The following is a 12,500-nucleotide window of genomic DNA, read 5'->3' as shown; positions in this document are numbered from 1 at the left end:
GACATGACCGGGGACTTTGCGCGTACGATCGAGCTATGGTCGAACCGACGTGACTCGGGTATTTTTTTCTTAATTTCTCGAAAAATGACCTTATAACTGGTATGTTTTTTTTTTCATTAATCAATCTATATTTATCCTTCGCAATTTTTTATATTGTTAATTTTTTCTGTTCTTTCATCAGAAATTGATTTTTCGTAACTTTTCTTATCGAGAAAAAAAAAATTTAATTTTTTGAAAAAATATAATATTGACCTTTCATTTATACCGTCATGTTAATATAAATTATAATTTTTCTTTACCGGGGAACTATGAAAGATATATATATAGAACGGGCGAACCGACATGACCGGGGACTTTGCGCTATACGCGCAGGACGGGCGAACCGACATGACCGGGGACTTTGCGCGTACGATCGAGCTATGGTCGAACCGACGTGACTCGGGTGTTTTTTCTTAATTTCTCGAAAAATAATCTTATAACTGGTATGTTTTTTTTTTCATTAATCAATTTATATTTATCCTTCGCAATTTTTTATATTGTTAATTTTTTCTGTTCCTTCATCAAAAATTGATTTTTCGTAACTTTTCTTATCGAGAAAAAAAAAATTTAATTTTTTTGAAAAAATAATATTGACCTTTCATTTATACCGTCATGTTAATATAAATTATAATTTTTCTTTACCGGGAACTCTGAACGATATATATATAGAACGGGCGAACCGACATGACCGGGGACTTTGCGCCATACGCGTAGGACGGGCGAACCGACATGACCGGGGACTTTGCGCTATACGCGTAGGACGGGCGAACCGACATGACCGGGGACTTTGCGCGTACGATCGAGCTATGGTCGAACCGACGTGACTCGGGTATTTTTTTCTTAATTTCTCGAAAAATGACCTTATAACTGGTATGTTTTTTTTTCATTAATCAATCTATATTTATCCTTCGCAATTTTTTATATTGTTAATTTTTTCTGTTCTTTCATCAGAAATTGATTTTTCGTAACTTTTCTTATCGAGAAAAAAAAAATTTAATTTTTTTGAAAAAATATAATATTGACCTTTCATTTATACCGTCATGTTAATATAAATTATAATTTTTCTTTACCGGGGAACTCTGAACGATATATATATAGAACGGGCGAACCGACATGACCGGGGACTTTGCTCCATACGCGTAGGACGGGCGAACCGACATGACCGGGGACTTTGCGCGTACGATCGAGCTATGGTCGAACCGACGTGACTCGGGTGTTTTTTTCTTAATTTCTCGAAAAATAATCTTATAACTGGTATGTTTTTTTTTTCATTAATCAATTTATATTTATCCTTCGCAATTTTTTATATTGTTAATTTTTTCTGTTCCTTCATCAAAAATTGATTTTTCGTAACTTTTCTTATCGAGAAAAAAAAAATTTAATTTTTTTGAAAAAATATAATATTGACCTTTCATTTATACCGTCATGTTAATATAAATTATAATTTTTCTTTACCGGGGAACTCTGAACGATATATATATAGAACGGGCGAACCGACATGACCGGGGACTTTGCTCCATACGCGTAAGACGGGCGAACCGACATGACCGGGGACTTTGCGCGTACGATCGAGCTATGGTCGAACCGACGTGACTCGGGTGTTTTTCTCTTAATTTCTCGAAAAATAACCTTATAACTGGTATGTTTTTTTTTCATTAATCAATTTATATTTATCCTTCGCAATTTTTTATATTGTTAATTTTTTCTGTTCTTTCATCAGAAATTGATTTTTCGTAACTTTTCTTATTGAGAAAAAAAAAATTTAATTTTTTTGAAAAAATATAATATTGACCTTTCATTTATACCGTCATGTTAATATAAATTATAATTTTTTTTTACCGGGGAACTCTGAACGATATATATATAGAACGGGCGAACCGACATGACCGGGGACTTTGCGCCATACGCGTAGGACGGGCGAACCGACATGACCGGGGACTTTGCGCTATACGCGCAGGACGGGCGAACCGACATGACCGGGGACTTTGCGCGTACGATCGAGCTATGGTCGAACCGACGTGACTCGGGTATTTTTTTCTTAATTTCTCGAAAAATGACCTTATAACTGGTATGTTTTTTTTTCATTAATCAATCTATATTTATCCTTCGCAATTTTTTATATTGTTAATTTTTTCTGTTCTTTCATCAGAAATTGATTTTTCGTAACTTTTCTTATCGAGAAAAAAAAAATTTAATTTTTTTGAAAAATATAATATTGACCTTTCATTTATACCGTCATGTTAATATAAATTATAATTTTTCTTTACCGGGGAACTATGAAAGATATATATATAGAACGGGCGAACCGACATGACCGGGGACTTTGCGCTATACGCGCAGGACGGGCGAACCGACATGACCGGGGACTTTGCGCGTACGATCGAGCTATGGTCGAACCGACGTGACTCGGGTGTTTTTTTCTTAATTTCTCGAAAAATAACCTTATAACTGGTATGTTTTTTTTTCATTAATCAATTTATATTTATCCTTCGCAATTTTTTATATTGTTAATTTTTTCTGTTCCTTCATCAAAAATTGATTTTTCGTAACTTTTCTTATCGAGAAAAAAAAAATTTAATTTTTTTGAAAAAATATAATATTGACCTTTCATTTATACCGTCATGTTAATATAAATTATAATTTTTTTACCGGGGAACTCTGAACGATATATATATAGAACGGGCGAACCGACATGACCGGGGACTTTGCGCCATACGCGTAGGACGGGCGAACCGACATGACCGGGGACTTTGCGCTATACGCGCAGGACGGGCGAACCGACATGACCGGGGACTTTGCGCGTACGATCGAGCTATGGTCGAACCGACGTGACTCGGGTGTTTTTCTTAATTTCTCGAAAAATAACCTTATAACTGGTATGTTTTTTTCATTAATCAATTTATATTTATCCTTCGCAATTTTTTATATTGTTAATTTTTTCTGTTCTTTCATCAGAAATTGATTTTTCGTAACTTTTCTTATCGAGAAAAAAAAAATTTAATTTTTTTGAAAAAATATAATATTGACCTTTCATTTATACCGTCATGTTAATATAAATTATAATTTTTTTTTACCGGGGAACTCTGAACGATATATATATAGAACGGGCGAACCGACATGACCGGGGACTTTGCGCCATACGCGTAGGACGGGCGAACCGACATGACCGGGGACTTTGCGCTATACGCGCAGGACGGGCGAACCGACATGACCGGGGACTTTGCGCTATACGCGTAAGACGGGCGAACCGACATGACCGGGGACTTTGCGCGTACGATCGAGCTATGGTCGAACCGACGTGACTCGGGTGTTTTTTTCTTAATTTCTCGAAAAATGACCTTATAACTGGTATGTTTTTTTTTCATTAATCAATTTATATTTATCCTTCGCAATTTTTTATATTGTTAATTTTTTCTGTTCTTTCATCAAAAATTGATTTTTCGTAACTTTTCTTATCGAGAAAAAAAAAATTTAATTTTTTTGAAAAAATATAATATTGACCTTTCATTTATACCGTCATGTTAATATAAATTATAATTTTTCTTTACCGGGGAACTCTGAACGATATATATATAGAACGGGCGAACCGACATGACCGGGGACTTTGCGCCATACGCGTAGGACGGGCGAACCGACATGACCGGGGACTTTGCGCGTACGATCGAGCTATGGTCGAACCGACGTGACTCGGGTGTTTTTTCTTAATTTCTCGAAAAATAATCTTATAACTGGTATGTTTTTTTTTCATTAATCAATTTATATTTATCCTTCGCAATTTTTTATATTGTTAATTTTTTCTGTTCTTTCATCAAAAATTGATTTTTCGTAACTTTTCTTATCGAGAAAAAAAAAATTTAATTTTTTGAAAAAATATAATATTGACCTTTCATTTATACCGTCATGTTAATATAAATTATAATTTTTCTTTACCGGGGAACTCTGAACGATATATATATAGAACGGGCGAACCGACATGACCGGGGACTTTGCGCCATACGCGTAAGGACGGGCGAACCGACATGACCGGGGACTTTGCGCTATACGCGCAGGACGGGCGAACCGACATGACCGGGGACTTTGCGCGTACGATCGAGCTATGGTCGAACCGACGTGACTCGGGTGTTTTTTCTTAATTTCTCGAAAAATAACCTTATAACTGGTATGTTTTTTTCATTAATCAATTTATATTTATCCTTCGCAATTTTTTATATTGTTAATTTTTTCTGTTCTTTCATCAAAAATTGATTTTTCGTAACTTTTCTTATCGAGAAAAAAATTTAATTTTTTTGAAAAATATAATATTGACCTTTCATTTATACCGTCATGTTAATATAAATTATAATTTTTCTTTACCGGGGAACTCTGAACGATATATATATAGAACGGGCGAACCGACATGACCGGGGACTTTGCGCCATACGCGTAAGACGGGCGAACCGACATGACCGGGGACTTTGCGCGTACGATCGAGCTATGGTCGAACCGACGTGACTCGGGTTTTTTTCTTAATTTCTCGAAAAATAACCTTATAACTGGTATGTTTTTTTTTCATTAATCAATTTATATTTATCCTTCGCAATTTTTTATATTGTTAATTTTTTCTGTTCTTTCATCAGAAATTGATTTTTCGTAACTTTTCTTATTGAGAAAAAAAAAATTTAATTTTTTTGAAAAAATAATATTGACCTTTCATTTATACCGTCATGTTAATATAAATTATAATTTTTTTACCGGGGAACTCTGAACGATATATATATAGAACGGGCGAACCGACATGACCGGGGACTTTGCGCCATACGCGTAGGACGGGCGAACCGACATGACCGGGGACTTTGCGCTATACGCGCAGGACGGGCGAACCGACATGACCGGGGACTTTGCGCCATACGCGTAAGACGGGCGAACCGACATGACCGGGGACTTTGCGCGTACGATCGAGCTATGGTCGAACCGACGTGACTCGGGTGTTTTTCTCTTAATTTCTCGAAAAATAACCTTATAACTGGTATGTTTTTTTCATTAATCAATTTATATTTATCCTTCGCAATTTTTTATATTGTTAATTTTTTCTGTTCTTTCATCAGAAATTGATTTTTCGTAACTTTTCTTATTGAGAAAAAAAAAATTTAATTTTTTTGAAAAAATATAATATTGACCTTTCATTTATACCGTCATGTTAATATAAATTATAATTTTTTTACCGGGGAACTCTGAACGATATATATATAGAACGGGCGAACCGACATGACCGGGGACTTTGCGCCATACGCGTAGGACGGGCGAACCGACATGACCGGGGACTTTGCGCTATACGCGCAGGACGGGCGAACCGACATGACCGGGGACTTTGCGCCATACGCGTAAGACGGGCGAACCGACATGACCGGGGACTTTGCGCGTACGATCGAGCTATGGTCGAACCGACGTGACTCGGGTGTTTTTTCTTAATTTCTCGAAAAATAACCTTATAACTGGTATGTTTTTTTTTCATTAATCAATTTATATTTATCCTTCGCAATTTTTTATATTGTTAATTTTTTCTGTTCTTTCATCAAAAATTGATTTTTCGTAACTTTTCTTATTGAGAAAAAAAAAATTTAATTTTTTTGAAAAAATATAATATTGACCTTTCATTTATACCGTCATGTTAATATAAATTATAATTTTTTTTTACCGGGGAACTCTGAACGATATATATATAGAACGGGCGAACCGACATGACCGGGGACTTTGCGCCATACGCGTAGGACGGGCGAACCGACATGACCGGGGACTTTGCGCTATACGCGCAGGACGGGCGAACCGACATGACCGGGAACTTTGCGCTATACGCGCAGGACGGGCGAACCGACATGACCGGGGACTTTGCGCCATACGCGTAAGACGGGCGAACCGACATGACCGGGGACTTTGCGCGTACGATCGAGCTATGGTCGAACCGACGTGACTCGGGTGTTTTTCTCTTAATTTCTCGAAAAATAACCTTATAACTGGTATGTTCTTTTCATTAATCAATTTATATTTATCCTTCGCAATTTTTTATATTGTTAATTTTTTCTGTTCTTTCATCAAAAATTGATTTTTCGTAACTTTTCTTATCGAGAAAAAAATTTAATTTTTTTGAAAAATATAATATTGACCTTTCATTTATACCGTCATGTTAATATACTTATAATGTTCGTTTACTCTGAGCGATATATATAGAACGGGCGAACCGACATGACCGGGGACTTTGCGCGTACGGTCGGGCCACCGAACCGACATGACTCGGGCATTTTTTTCTTAATTTCTCGAAAAATAACGTTATAACTGGTATGTTTTTTTTCATTAATCAATTTATATTTATCCTTTGCAATTTTTTATATTGTTAATTTTTTTTGTTCCTTTATTAAAAATTAATTTTTCGTAACTTTTCTTATCGAGAAAAAAAAAATTTAATTTTTTTGAAAAAATCTATTATTGACCTTTCATTTATACCATCCTGTTAATATATTTGTAATTTTTTTTACCAATTTGTATAATGATAATGATCATCGATCGAAGTCTAAGTTCCAGCGTACCCTCCGCTCGGTCTGTCGCTACAGCGGTTTTGCACCATAAGCGGCCGTGCATTAGCCCGGTCGGCGCCGACATGGTGGCCGGCCGTTCGGTTACTGTAAGAGAAGCGACGGTCCGGTGCGGCCGGGCGGAGCAGCGTCGGGCGCGTGTCCGTTCTACGATCTCGGTCGAGATACGGTACACCGCTCCTCGGGAAATACTTTCTCGACTGTTTCTGTCCGGTTCTTACCGATCTTTCTCCACACTGCATAGCCGCGAGTCGGTGTCTATGACCGAATGGCTCTTGAGCGGCAAAGCGACCTATAGGGGGACGCTGGTGACCTGTATGTATGGCTTTTGCCATGTGTACTTGTACGACTGAGCATCAACTTTTAGCCTCGAGCGATCGGGCCTTTCTAACACCTAAGGATATATAAATCCCTAGGGCGTACGGGCGTGTCGAATAGTTCTTGGTGGCTTGCAATACGACACGTTTCGTATGATGAGCTTTGAGTTTGTAAAAGTGAGAGAAAAGAAACGACGTGCGATGTTATTGTAACACCACGTTGTTAAATAAAACACAATATTATATTATAATTTTTATATATATGATATTGTGAAGTATGATTCTTGAAATTGTGAATGAACGGGGCATATTGTGGAAGTGCTGATATTACATTGGGATATGCCTCAGCGTGAATTTATATTACGCGCTTTATGAAATTAAATTTTTTCAAAAGGTTACCAAATGTTTAGCATGCTTGATACGTGCTCGAATATTTATAAAGACCTATTGTAGTCGATCGGTGAGGGGGCACTGACGACGAAAAATATATATATGTCAAAATTGGCAAAATATATTAATAATAAACTAAGATCCCTGGTTGATCCTGCCAGTAGTCATATGCTTGTCTCAAAGATTAAGCCATGCATGTCTCAGTACATGCCGAATTAAGGTGAAACCGCGAATGGCTCATTAAATCAGTTATGGTTCATTAGATCGTGGACACATTTACTTGGATAACTGTGGTAATTCTAGAGCTAATACATGCAAACAGAATTCCTCTCAGAGATGGGAGGAATGCTTTTATTAGATCAAAACCAATCGGTGGCGGACGGCTCGTCCGTTCGTCCATCGTTTGTTTTGGTGACTCTGAATAACTTTGTGCTGATCGCATGGTCATCTAGCACCGGCGACGCATCTTTCAAATGTCTGCCTTATCAACTGTCGATGGTAGGTTCTGCGCCTACCATGGTTGTAACGGGTAACGGGGAATCAGGGTTCGATTCCGGAGAGGGAGCCTGAGAAACAGCTACCACATCCAAGGAAGGCAGCAGGCGCGCAAATTACCCACTCCCGGCACGGGGAGGTAGTGACGAAAATAACGATACGGGACTCATCCGAGGCCCCGTAATCGGAATGAGTACACTTTAAATCCTTTAACGAGGACCAATTGGAGGGCAAGTCTGGTGCCAGCAGCCGCGGTAATTCCAGCTCCAATAGCGTATATTAAAGTTGTTGCGGTTAAAAAGCTCGTAGTTGAATCTGTGTGTCACAGTGTCGGTTCACCGCTCGCGGTGTTTAACTGGCATTATGTGGTACGTCCTATCGGTGGGCTTAGCTCCTTGCGGGCGGTCCAACTAATATCCCATCGCGGTGCTCTTCACTGAGTGTCGAGGTGGGCCGATACGTTTACTTTGAAAAATTAGAGTGCTTAAAGCAGGCTACCTTTGCCTGAATACTGTGTGCATGGAATAATGGAATAGGACCTCGGTTCTATTTTGTTGGTTTTCGGAACCCCGAGGTAATGATTAATAGGGACAGATGGGGGCATTCGTATTGCGACGTTAGAGGTGAAATTCTTGGATCGTCGCAAGACGGACAGAAGCGAAAGCATTTGCCAAAAATGTTTTCATTAATCAAGAACGAAAGTTAGAGGTTCGAAGGCGATCAGATACCGCCCTAGTTCTAACCATAAACGATGCCAGCCAGCGATCCGCCGAAGTTCCTCCGATGACTCGGCGGGCAGCTTCCGGGAAACCAAAGCTTTTGGGTTCCGGGGGAAGTATGGTTGCAAAGCTGAAACTTAAAGGAATTGACGGAAGGGCACCACCAGGAGTGGAGCCTGCGGCTTAATTTGACTCAACACGGGAAACCTCACCAGGCCCGGACACCGGAAGGATTGACAGATTGATAGCTCTTTCTTGATTCGGTGGGTGGTGGTGCATGGCCGTTCTTAGTTGGTGGAGCGATTTGTCTGGTTAATTCCGATAACGAACGAGACTCTAGCCTGCTAAATAGACGTAACTTATGGTATCTCGAAGGCCCTCGGCTTCGGTCGGTGGGTTTTTACTACCAACGTACAAACAAATCTTCTTAGAGGAACAGGCGGCTTCTAGCCGCACGAGATTGAGCAATAACAGGTCTGTGATGCCCTTAGATGTTCTGGGCCGCACGCGCGCTACACTGAAGGAATCAGCGTGTTTTCCCTGGCCGAAAGGCCCGGGTAACCCGCTGAACCTCCTTCGTGCTAGGGATTGGGGCTTGCAATTATTCCCCATGAACGAGGAATTCCCAGTAAGCGCGAGTCATAAGCTCGCGTTGATTACGTCCCTGCCCTTTGTACACACCGCCCGTCGCTACTACCGATTGAATGATTTAGTGAGGTCTTCGGACTGGTGCGCGGCCAATGTCTCGGCATTGCCGATGTTACCGGGAAGATGACCAAACTTGATCATTTAGAGGAAGTAAAAGTCGTAACAAGGTTTCCGTAGGTGAACCTGCGGAAGGATCATTAACGAATGAAACATACAAAAAGAGAATGCGTAACAAAAAGAGAGATAAACAAGGAGAAGGATAAAATGGAATTTCGATTCCATTACTAAATACCAAAATGTACTTTGTACATCGAACGAATAATGAAATCACGGAACGATGGCTTACGTGAGGAGGGAAAGAAAAAGAAATCCCTTCCGTCCGTTGTATCCGTTGATTTCGATCATTTTCGAATTTTTTTCTTACCAGACACGAAAATTCGACACGAAGAGAGAGGGAATAACGATAAATAAGCTCGAAGAGACGCTTGCGTGAAGGTCTATTTATCGAATAAACGGACCCGCCGTCTCGACGAGATGAATGTCGTTATGGTACGCAGAAAAGATACAAAGGGACGCTTGCGTGAGATCGTCGTCGTCGTGTGTGCGTTTACGGATGCATATACGGACGCGATCCGCCGTCTCGATGATGTATATTTTTAATAAAGATTTATAAAGGTACGGTTTGCACGTACGTGTACGTATCACGTATGTATATGCATAATGGTATATACAAAATGATAAAAAGAAAAAAAGCGCTTGCGTGAGGTCGAATTTTTAAATGACCCGCCGCTTTAATAACATTACGTCCCTACTGAAATATATTGAAAACACAAAAATAAAATGACAAATGGCTTGACAACACAATAAGGCGCTTGCGTGAGGTCTTTTTTAAATAGACCCGCCGTCTTTATGAACGTATATGCGTGCGTTGCGTATGTGTATGTATATAGATACGTGCAAGAAAAGTACCAAATTCACATTTCTGTACCTCCTTTCTCTTTTTTTATTTTCGTTGCCTGAGCTCCCGTTATAAAACGGGAGATGGACGAGGACCGCACACCAAGACTTTGGGATCGAACGAAGCTGTCGAGATAATGATAATCGAAAAAGCGGTAAGGACAAGTAGCGCGTCGATAGTAAAACGAAATCGAAGGATGGACGAGCCGCCGTCGAACTTTGTTTCGCGACGTTCTCTTCGATGGATACCAGTTCGACCTCTTTTCTCTTATACGCTATAATCATTCTCGAATCGTGCTTCCTACCCATGGGTGGATGGTGTGATGGTCGTCGTCGTTGTAAGCTTTAAACCGACGAAACCAAGAACGGCGAAACCAAGATGCATCGCGTCGACGTGAGCCCGATTTTATCGCTTCTTATTTAAAAGTTGAAACGTTGTTCGTTCAGAGGGGAATATCGAATTATGTTCGGTTATACAGAGAGGCCATCGTGTCGTGAGTCGGACACCCGTACCGTTAGCGGATATTCGCTTCGGAAATTGGGAGGTAAGACCGCTCGAGGCCAACCGAAATTCGTATCCCATCGAATTTTATCGAGAATGCAATATATACCTGAACGAATTATAGTTTTCAATATCGAATTTTTTAAGCGTATGGGCTCTGCGACCATGCTTCGAAGAAGAGTCGTTCTCTCCAGGTTGAGCGACGGTTTAAAAAAAAAAAAGGATTCAGTATCGGGGTATCCTCGTCGTTTCCTTAATATAAAAAATAAAAAAGAAAAATACGATTACCCTGAACGGTGGATCACTTGGCTCGTGGGTCGATGAAGAACGCAGCTAATTGCGCGTCAACGTGTGAACTGCAGGACACATGAACATCGACATTTCGAACGCACATTGCGGTCCACGGATACAATTCCTGGACCACGCCTGGCTGAGGGTCGTTCACGTAACCCAAATACTGCTTGCGTTGCGTATCGTTACTCTTCGTACATTTGATCCTTTTTTCTCTCTTTTTTGTAATCCCCGCCGTCGTTCTTTAAAATCGAACGTTTCCGAGTCGGGTGTCAAAAATCGAGGAAAGGACAAGTTACAAGGAGGAAGATGCGCGACGTACGAGCGATTGTTGGACGTTCGTTGGCGTTCGTCGCGGTCGTGACCGAGACTACAGAATCGAAATGCATGTGCTAGCGTGTGGTATGTAACAATGGAAAATGTCACGGACCTGCGTGAGTGTTCTCGGTGTCGTGAGTCGTCCGTTTTACGTAACGGATGACCGCCCGTGTTTCACCGCTTCGTGCTCGTTTTCAACGTTATTTCGTACCCGCCACTGCTTCGATTCGTCCGTCTTTGGATCACGATTACATACCGCGCCCCTAACGTCGTCTGAAATTAATATTTCTGCGATACTGTGAGAAAGGATAAAATATGGGAGTTTAATATCGAGAGAGGAGGGAAGAGAGATCCCTTGATGGCGCGTGATGATTGCCGTTCGTCGAGATTGTTAAAGAAAAGAGAGAGAGAGAAGAGCCCCAGGAATCGGAATACCCACTCCGTTCCTTCGTGTGTGTCATACTCTGTCGGAACTATCCGCTGGACCGTCACATCAACGTGCACGCGAGTCCTTAAGCGATACGTTTTCGTACCAGAGATCGAAGACTCCACGGAGATAATAGGATACGTAAGATGAGGACGAGTACGATTCTCTTTGGCGAGGCTTTTCTTTCGTTTTTCTTTTTCCTTTCGAGACGACAAATTATGGCATCTCCGCGCAGAGGAAGAGAAATTTCCTGAATCTAGTGTTGGTCATCCCATGCCTTTTTCGTTGTCTATCGCCGGACCGCATGTCCATGTCGGTCGTCCAGTCCCCGGAAACGGCTCGTGATATTTTTCCTTGCGTGAGTTTCACTTTGCCTCATTTTGTTTTTTTCTTTTCTCTGTACAGCAGTAAAGAGACTCGTGCACGCCTCGACGTACCATCCCCGGCCTGTTCATCGTCTTTGATGGATCAGGTATTATAATCGGGTTGAGCTTCGAAGGCGTGTATCGGTGATTTCGATCTCTGTACAGATGAGAAAACGACGGAGGTTTTAAAAAGTAGGAACCGCTGGAATTGTCAACGGAAGCTAAAATAGAGGACGGGCGTTAAAACAAAACCGATATTCGACATCTTGCGTGAGTCTGGACTCGAACATGAATACGACATACGATAATTGGCACTATGGTGCGGTGCATATTTAAAACACTACGATTGCAAAAAGGAAATATTCTTCTTCTTCTTCGCAATAATACTCTTTTCTTTCATTACCTTCTTTTATTTTTTTCTCTGGCTGTAACTTCATCGTACAAATAAAAAAAGAGAGTAAGTTCG

At 40.5% G+C, this 12,500-nt stretch overlaps 2 non-coding genes across 2 annotated transcripts; both read left to right on the top strand.

Moving 5' to 3' along the window:
* The first annotated feature begins 7,453 nt into the window (after positions 1-7,453).
* LOC133667628 (small subunit ribosomal RNA) lies at positions 7,454-9,374 on the top strand. The gene has a single exon (XR_009833289.1). It is a non-coding gene; the product is annotated as a small subunit ribosomal RNA (ribosomal RNA).
* A 1,544-nt stretch (positions 9,375-10,918) lies between these two features.
* On the top strand, positions 10,919-11,073 carry LOC133667623 (5.8S ribosomal RNA). Its single transcript, XR_009833284.1, has one exon. It is a non-coding gene; the product is annotated as a 5.8S ribosomal RNA (ribosomal RNA).
* Positions 11,074-12,500: the final 1,427 nt, after the last annotated feature.

The sequence above is a fragment of the Apis cerana genome, unplaced genomic scaffold (assembly GCF_029169275.1).
Source record: "Apis cerana isolate GH-2021 unplaced genomic scaffold, AcerK_1.0 Chr0_AcerK, whole genome shotgun sequence".
In the NCBI taxonomy this organism is placed as follows: Eukaryota; Metazoa; Arthropoda; class Insecta; order Hymenoptera; family Apidae; genus Apis; species Apis cerana.
The sequence above is the reverse complement of the archived record's forward strand: the minus strand, read 5'-3'. Positions and strand labels throughout refer to the sequence as shown.